This window comes from Prionailurus viverrinus, chromosome E3 (genome assembly GCF_022837055.1).
Source record: "Prionailurus viverrinus isolate Anna chromosome E3, UM_Priviv_1.0, whole genome shotgun sequence".
In the NCBI taxonomy this organism is placed as follows: domain Eukaryota; kingdom Metazoa; phylum Chordata; class Mammalia; order Carnivora; family Felidae; genus Prionailurus; species Prionailurus viverrinus.
In genome coordinates, this window is record NC_062576.1 from 6,234,813 (window position 1) to 6,241,612 (window position 6,800).

Genomic DNA, 6,800 nt, shown 5'->3' on the forward strand with positions numbered 1-6,800 from the left:
TTAGGCGGGCGGCTAGCCAGCCCAGGTGCCCTGTGCGCCACCCCGGCCGGCCAGCCCCTCCCCCTGCGTGTCCCGCTCTGGCAGGGCTAGGTTTGTGCACATCAGTAGGAGCCAGGCCCCAGCTCTGAGGGAGGAGTGGCGCGAGGGGTCAAGAGAGTTGCTCCATCCACAATTCAGTCCGTCCGGCTGCCATCAGAGGCAACTAGAATTTGATCCAGGGGTTCCTGCTGACCCCAGGGAAGAGATCAAGCGTTAGATGCCAGTGCAGAAAGGACACCCCGGGTGACTCAGTCGGTTGAGCATCCGACTCTTAATGTCGACTCAGGCCATGATCTCACTGTTGTGGGATCGAGCCCCGCGTCAGGCTCTGCGCTGAATGTGGAACCTGCCTGAGATTCTCTCTTTCTGCCCCTCCCCCACTTGCCCTCCCTCCCTCCCTCCCTCCCTCCCTCTCTCTCTCTCAAAAAAAAAAAAAAAATCCAGTGCAGAAGGGCAAATGTGAGCACCACCCCCTTGAAGGCCAGCCTGCCCCAGGCCATGGAACTCACAGAATTCGCAGCTGCCCCGTTCCCTAGACCCACAGCCAGATCTGCCAAAGGCTTGGAGGCAGGGAGTACCCCTCCCCACATATTATGCCAGGCGGGGCCTCTAGGCTCTGACGTTGACCCCAACAAAGGCTGAGGCCCCAGTGGTGTCCTGCCAGCTCCTGGGGTAACAGGTAGACCAGGGCCCACGTGGTTGTTCAGGAGTCATAATGAGAATGCTTCAAGCCCCTAACCACCAGGTTGCTGGGGATCCAGAGCCTGGAGATACCATGACTCATTAGCTATTATTTTTAGTTTTATGCCACAGAAGATGTGCAGGAACGAGATCAGCTTAAATGTCTTGCTATAAAAAGGATGATGGATGGGGGGCGGTGGGAAAAGACAGAAAGCCAGACAGACACGGACAGACAGAGACCGAGGGGAAGAAACTAAGCAATACACCAAGATGTTAGCAAGAGTTTCCCCTAAGCGGCAAGATTAGGAATAATCTTAAAATATTTCTATAAAGAATTCATATTATTTTTATAATAAAAAAAATACATGTTAAATAAATGCACAAGGCATGAGAAGTCCTGAGAAGCTATTCTAGAATCAGCATTACGCAGGCCTTCTACCTAGTTACGGGCCTTGCTGGTGGAGAAGACTACTTCTCTCCCAGGGATTTCAAAGAAAGTTCTGGAATCAACATGAGCTACACATGCACTCCTGAAACAAAAACGGCTTTCTCACCTCCTGGAGTTCACACTGTGTAGTCCTCTCTCCGTGGACAGGACTGGTCTGTGTAACTAAGAGAATGTTGCTGAAATGAGGGAGTGTGACTTCAGAGTCCAGGTCATAAAGGACATTGTGGCCTCACCTTGTACATCTCAGCTCTCTCACTGTAGGCAAAGCCAGCCGCCATGTCAGCAGAATACTCCAACAGCCCTGTGGAGAACTGAGGCCTCCCTCCAACAGCCAGCACCAACATGGCAGCCATGTGAGTGAACTTCATGGAAGGGGCTCCTCCAGCCCCAGTCAAGCCTTCAGATGACAACAGGCTGGGCTGCTCACCTGACTGCAATGTCATGAGAGACCGGGAGCCAGAATCACCCAGCTTAGCTCCTCCGGAATCCCTGAGCTACAGAGACCATGTAGAACCTTTGTTCTTTTAAGTTTGAGGTAATAGATAATTAACACAAATGGTGACCTTATTTTTTGTAATGTTTATTTTTGAGAAAGAGAGAGAGAACATGTGAACAGGGGAGGGGCAGACAGAGAGGGAGACACAGAATCTGAAGCAGGCCCGACGTGGGGCTCAAACTCATGAACCGTGAGATCATGAACTGAGCCCAAGTCAGACACTTAACCAACTGAGCCACCCAGATGCCCCTATTCTTTATTTTTAATGTGGCCCATATTCTATTTCTATTTGGGTGGCACTCTTCTGGAATCTTCTCTGCTTCTCTCACCAGTCTGTTTCCTGAGTACCCTTCAGCTGAAGAGGAACTCCTCTTAGAAACTCAGCCTCGACCATCCTAGTTCATCTTGAGGCTGTATGAACGCCCTTGACTTCCAGAAAAGAAAAGCACAGAGGTGAAAATTGTAAAATATTGTCTCACTTTTGGCTTATCTCCCCATCACTCCCTTCTGTGGGAATGGAGACGCCCACGTGTTCTAGCACTTTCTCTCCTGTCTCTCTCTCCCCTCTTGCTCTGCCCTTCAGTGACATCTCTTCTCTTCTACCTCTAGCGGCCCACATGTGTGTCCTCAGACACCCGAAGGGCGTTGGGAAGGGGGGAGACCTGGAAGGTGCAGCCAGGACCCTAGGATAGAAGCCGCAGAAGGCAGGTTTCAGCTCCAAGAGAAAGAAATGCATGGCCTGTCACGGCCACAGCATGTGAGACACGCCCCCTCGGGAGTCTGAGCAGAGGCCAAATGACCAGCACTGGGGTTACGGTGCAGCACAGGCTCTCAAACACTCATCTGCACCAGAATCGCACAGAAAATACATTCAAAAGGTGGATTCCCAGGGATCCACGCCCCTAGAGGTTCTGAGTCATCAGCCCTGAGGTGGAGCCCCAAAGCCCGAGTTTTTACAAGGAGATCAAAGGAACACATTCTGAGAAGAGGAAATCCCTCTGCTGGCTGGGATTAACTCTAGTAGGCTATAGGGCTGGGTGCTAAATTGGTGTTTGTTGAATGGCTATATGCAACAACAAATAATGAATGACTTTGAAGACCTATTAATACTCCTCTGGCCTCCTCCTGTCTTGGGTGAGGCAGGCAGCAGCTCTCAGAAAGGAGACTACCTCAGCAACAACCCTCTGGAGTCCTCAGGGGCCTGAAAACTTGCTATCTTCAACAATGTTATATTAAAAGTCTTGGCTAACTTGACCTTGAGACAGAATCCTTCCAGCCCAAGCATCCTTGACATTCTCAGACGAGCACTGGGTCTGAGTTAGTGAGAAGAAACAGGCTACTTTATCTCCATGGGTCATGTGAGAGTTATTCTGCTCAGGCCACCATAACAGAATACCACAGACCGGGCAGCTCCAACACCCAAAATTAGTTTTCTCACAGTGCTGGAGGCTGGAAGTCTGAGGTCAAGGTGTCGGCAGGTTGGTGTCTCCTGAGGCCTCTCTCCTTGGCATGTGGATGACTGTCTTCTCCCGTGTCCTCAGTGGTCTTCTGTCCATGTGTGTCTGTGACCTAATATCTTTTTTTTTATTTTTGTAATTAAAAATATTTTTAATGTTATTTATTTTTGAGAGAGAGAGAGAGAGAGAGGCAGAGCATGAGCAGGGGAGGGGCAGACAGCTAGGGAGACACAGAATCTGAAGCAGGCTCCAGGCTCTGAGCTGTCAGCACAGAGCCCGACGCAGGGCTCGAACTCATGAACTGCGAGATCATGACCTGAGCCAAAGTCAGACGCTCAACCAACTGAGCCACTCAGGTGCCCCTCTTCTTTTTTTTTTTTTAAGTTTATTTATTTATTTTGAGAGAGAAAGCCCAAGCAGGGGGAGGGGCAGAGAGGGAGAGAGAGTAAGGGAGGGGCAGAGAGAAAGAGGGAGAGAGAGAATCCCAAGCAGGCTCTGTGCTGTTAGCACACCATCTCACAACTGTGAGATTGTGACCTGAGCTGAAATCAAGAGCCCAATGCTCAACCAACTGAGCTACCCAGGCACCCGTCCTAATCTCTTCTTATGAGGACACTGGTCCTATTGGTGAGGGTCAACCCTACTGACCTCATTTTAACTTAATTCCATCTTTAAAGACCTCATCACCAACTACAGCCACATTCTCGGGGCCCAGAGGTTAGGACATCAACATACGAATTGGGAAGGGGGACCAGTTCAGCCTGTGACCATTTGCAATCAGAAATTTCTGATTTCCAAAGAGTGGTGGGTCCCCATTTATTGGAATGGAGCCTATACCCCAAAACCCATGGAGGTCAGGGCTCCTGTGGACGCCCAGATCTCACAAAAAAAAAGTGAAACAGAGTCATTTCCATATGTTCTGCATATGACGTGGTCACAATGTTGGTGCCACTTCTGTGGCTAAGAGGTGGCACACAGGGTAGTTTCCTTAGTCACCACACAGAGAGGGCTCTGTCCTGCCTGCCCCATGGACACCCTTCCTGACATGACCCCCTGTCTGGGCACAGCCTCCCCCTCCCTGATCTTTCTCTCTCTTTTCTCACATTTGGGCTTGGGGGAGGTTGAGTCACTGAAGGAGCTTGACAGAATGGCTCACAAAAGTGGTTTTATTTTAATAATTATCAGCCCCAGATGCTTCCCCCGTGAGGCTCCTCACTTGAGCTGTGATAAACACAGCAACCGGAAAGTCACTTTATTAAACCATAAATGTTTGCCACAAATCACAACTAAATTAGCCCTTGGTGGAAGATGCACAGAAGCCCAGCCTGCTGCTTTCATTCCGTGAGTTGGGGAAAGGTAAAAACACACTTGGAACACTGTCTCATTAGGCTATAAAAAATCCCCAATGCCTGCGGGTTTGGACGTGTGTGACATAAATGCACATGAGTGGGCACGTGTGTGTCGAGGATGTTGAGAGTGGAAGGGACAGGAGCAGAAGTTGCCCTTGCTGCCATCCCAGGCACACTGGTCCCCACCTCAGCCCACCTGTCTGTCAGTCCTGCTGCCAAGCAGAGGCCACCAGCACAGGACTGGTCCCGCCCTGGGGGGCCCCAGATCTCCCTCCACCTCAGTAATGCCCACATTGGAGCAACGACCATCCAGGGACCCAACGCTGCAAAAACCAAGCCAGGAACCCCTCTCCAACATGTTCTTGAGAATCCCTGCTTCTCTCTTGGACTCCTTTTTTTTAGCTGTAAAATGGAGGAAATGGGGTAAATCAGTGGTTTTCAAACCGTACCCCTTGGAACCCCAACAGAGACACATCAGAGACCCCGGTGATGATCCAGGGGCAGTCTGAGCGGGCAGGCTCCAAGCTCCCACTTCACTTCCACCCAAACAATTCTATCTTTACCTGCTTTGTATGTGGTCCTGGAGGGGATTTGTTTTAAAGGGGTCTGAAACCAAAAACTGTTCACAATACACTTGACTTAATGGCCTCTAGGGAGGTTTCTGGTTCTAGGCTTTGTGAGATTGTGATTCATTCATGTGATTCTGGGACCAGAACAGACTCTTGGTGGGGAGGGTCTCTTCCCAAGCTGCTCATCAGTGGATGGTCACCTCCACAGCTGTCTGGTGGTGGGGTCTTGTGACTCTACCTGGTATCATAATTAACCCATTGCTTGCTGCTTGTTACTATGACTGACTGCTCCTATGTCCCCCGGAGGGCCTGGCTATGGTTAAGTCAGAGCAATACAGGTGCATTTGTGTCACCAGTCCCCATTCCTGTGCCTGTGGCAGGCATCGCCAATCGATCACCATGCTTTCCTGCTGAGCCCAGACTGGCGCTATTCATTCCATTGTTCCAGATAGCCCCACCAATTGATATGCAAGAGCATGCAAGATACAACCTGCTTGCCATGCTTTTCTCCTTCCCTTCCTGAAAGAAAAGCCCCTGAAAACATGGGGACGGGCTTTGTTGTGGCTTGTACATGATGTTCTTCAAAGCATTTCTTTACCCATTCACAGGGAGCTTGGGGAAGATCTTCTGTATTTGTGGTGGCTCTTATCCAAGAAGGCCCCTCGCACACTGAACACAGCTGACCTGCATAATCCCTGGGATGTTGTGGAAATGACAGCATGACTTCAGACACTAGATTAAGTAAGACCTTGTGGCTTCTGCCTTGTTTTTTTTGGGGGGGGTCACTCTCCCTGGAAGAAACCAGCCACCGTGTTGTGAGGTGGTACCCTGTGGGGAGGCCCGCATGCCACCAGCAGCCAACACGTGACTTGCCAGCCATGAAAGCGAGCAGATCTTCCAGTCCCGGTCAAGCCTTCAGATGATGACAGCACCAAAAACCATCTTGACTGAACCTTGTTAGTGAGCCCCCGGCTAAGCCACGCTCCCATTCCTGACCCACAGAAATTGTGTGAGATGATAAATGTTTACTGTTTTATGCTGCCAAGACTCTGGGGGAATTTGTTATGCAGCCATGGGTGACTGTTACAGTATCTGAATCCACAACTCCAGCACAAAGAGAGGTACTATGGTGATGTCATAACTAATCACGGATTGTCACAGAGCTCTGTAAATAGAGGATAATTTGACCCCAAACAAGGTGGGATGTTAGTAAGGAAATGGAGTGGGAGTTTCTTTGACGTGGTTCTGACTCACCCAGTGATTCCTCACTCCGGTTTCCTTTTCCTGCCATCTCTGCTTGTGTAAGTAAGCACATCTCGGACTGTATTTACAAATCAAAATCAGAAAGCCTCAGATCTCTCTCACCCTGAGAACTTATCATCTAAAATCACAACCAGGAGGCCTAAATAAAGAGAAAAGAAGGAACAAAAGAAAGAAAAAGGAACGTTTTGGTCTCCCACTGCCCTTTCTCTTTCTATTAAAATACTTGTCCATCACGGTTATGAATCTTGAACCCTAATGAGTCGCCAAGCACTGCTGGTGTTTATTGCTGTGATATGAGACCTTTTTGTGTTATTTGTTAGGACTGAAGCTAAGTCATAGATTTACTGCTTTCCTCGTGACCGGTCTTAAAACGCGTGATTTAAGCTGTCAGAATGCAAATAACTCCAGATATCCTTGTAAATGGAGACACCAAGGAGGGTTTTATTGTTGGAAAGAAAATAGTGGATGACAAGTAATGCTGATAACAGTACAATGGAC

At 49.3% G+C, this 6,800-nt stretch overlaps 1 long non-coding RNA gene across 1 annotated transcript; it reads left to right on the forward strand.

The window, feature by feature from the left end:
• The first annotated feature begins 1,431 nt into the window (after positions 1–1,431).
• LOC125154502 (uncharacterized) lies at positions 1,432–6,136 on the forward strand. The gene is made up of 3 exons (XR_007147811.1): positions 1,432–1,703; positions 1,997–2,117; positions 5,648–6,136. It is a non-coding gene; the product is annotated as an uncharacterized LOC125154502 (long non-coding RNA).
• The last annotated feature ends 664 nt before the right edge of the window (positions 6,137–6,800 follow it).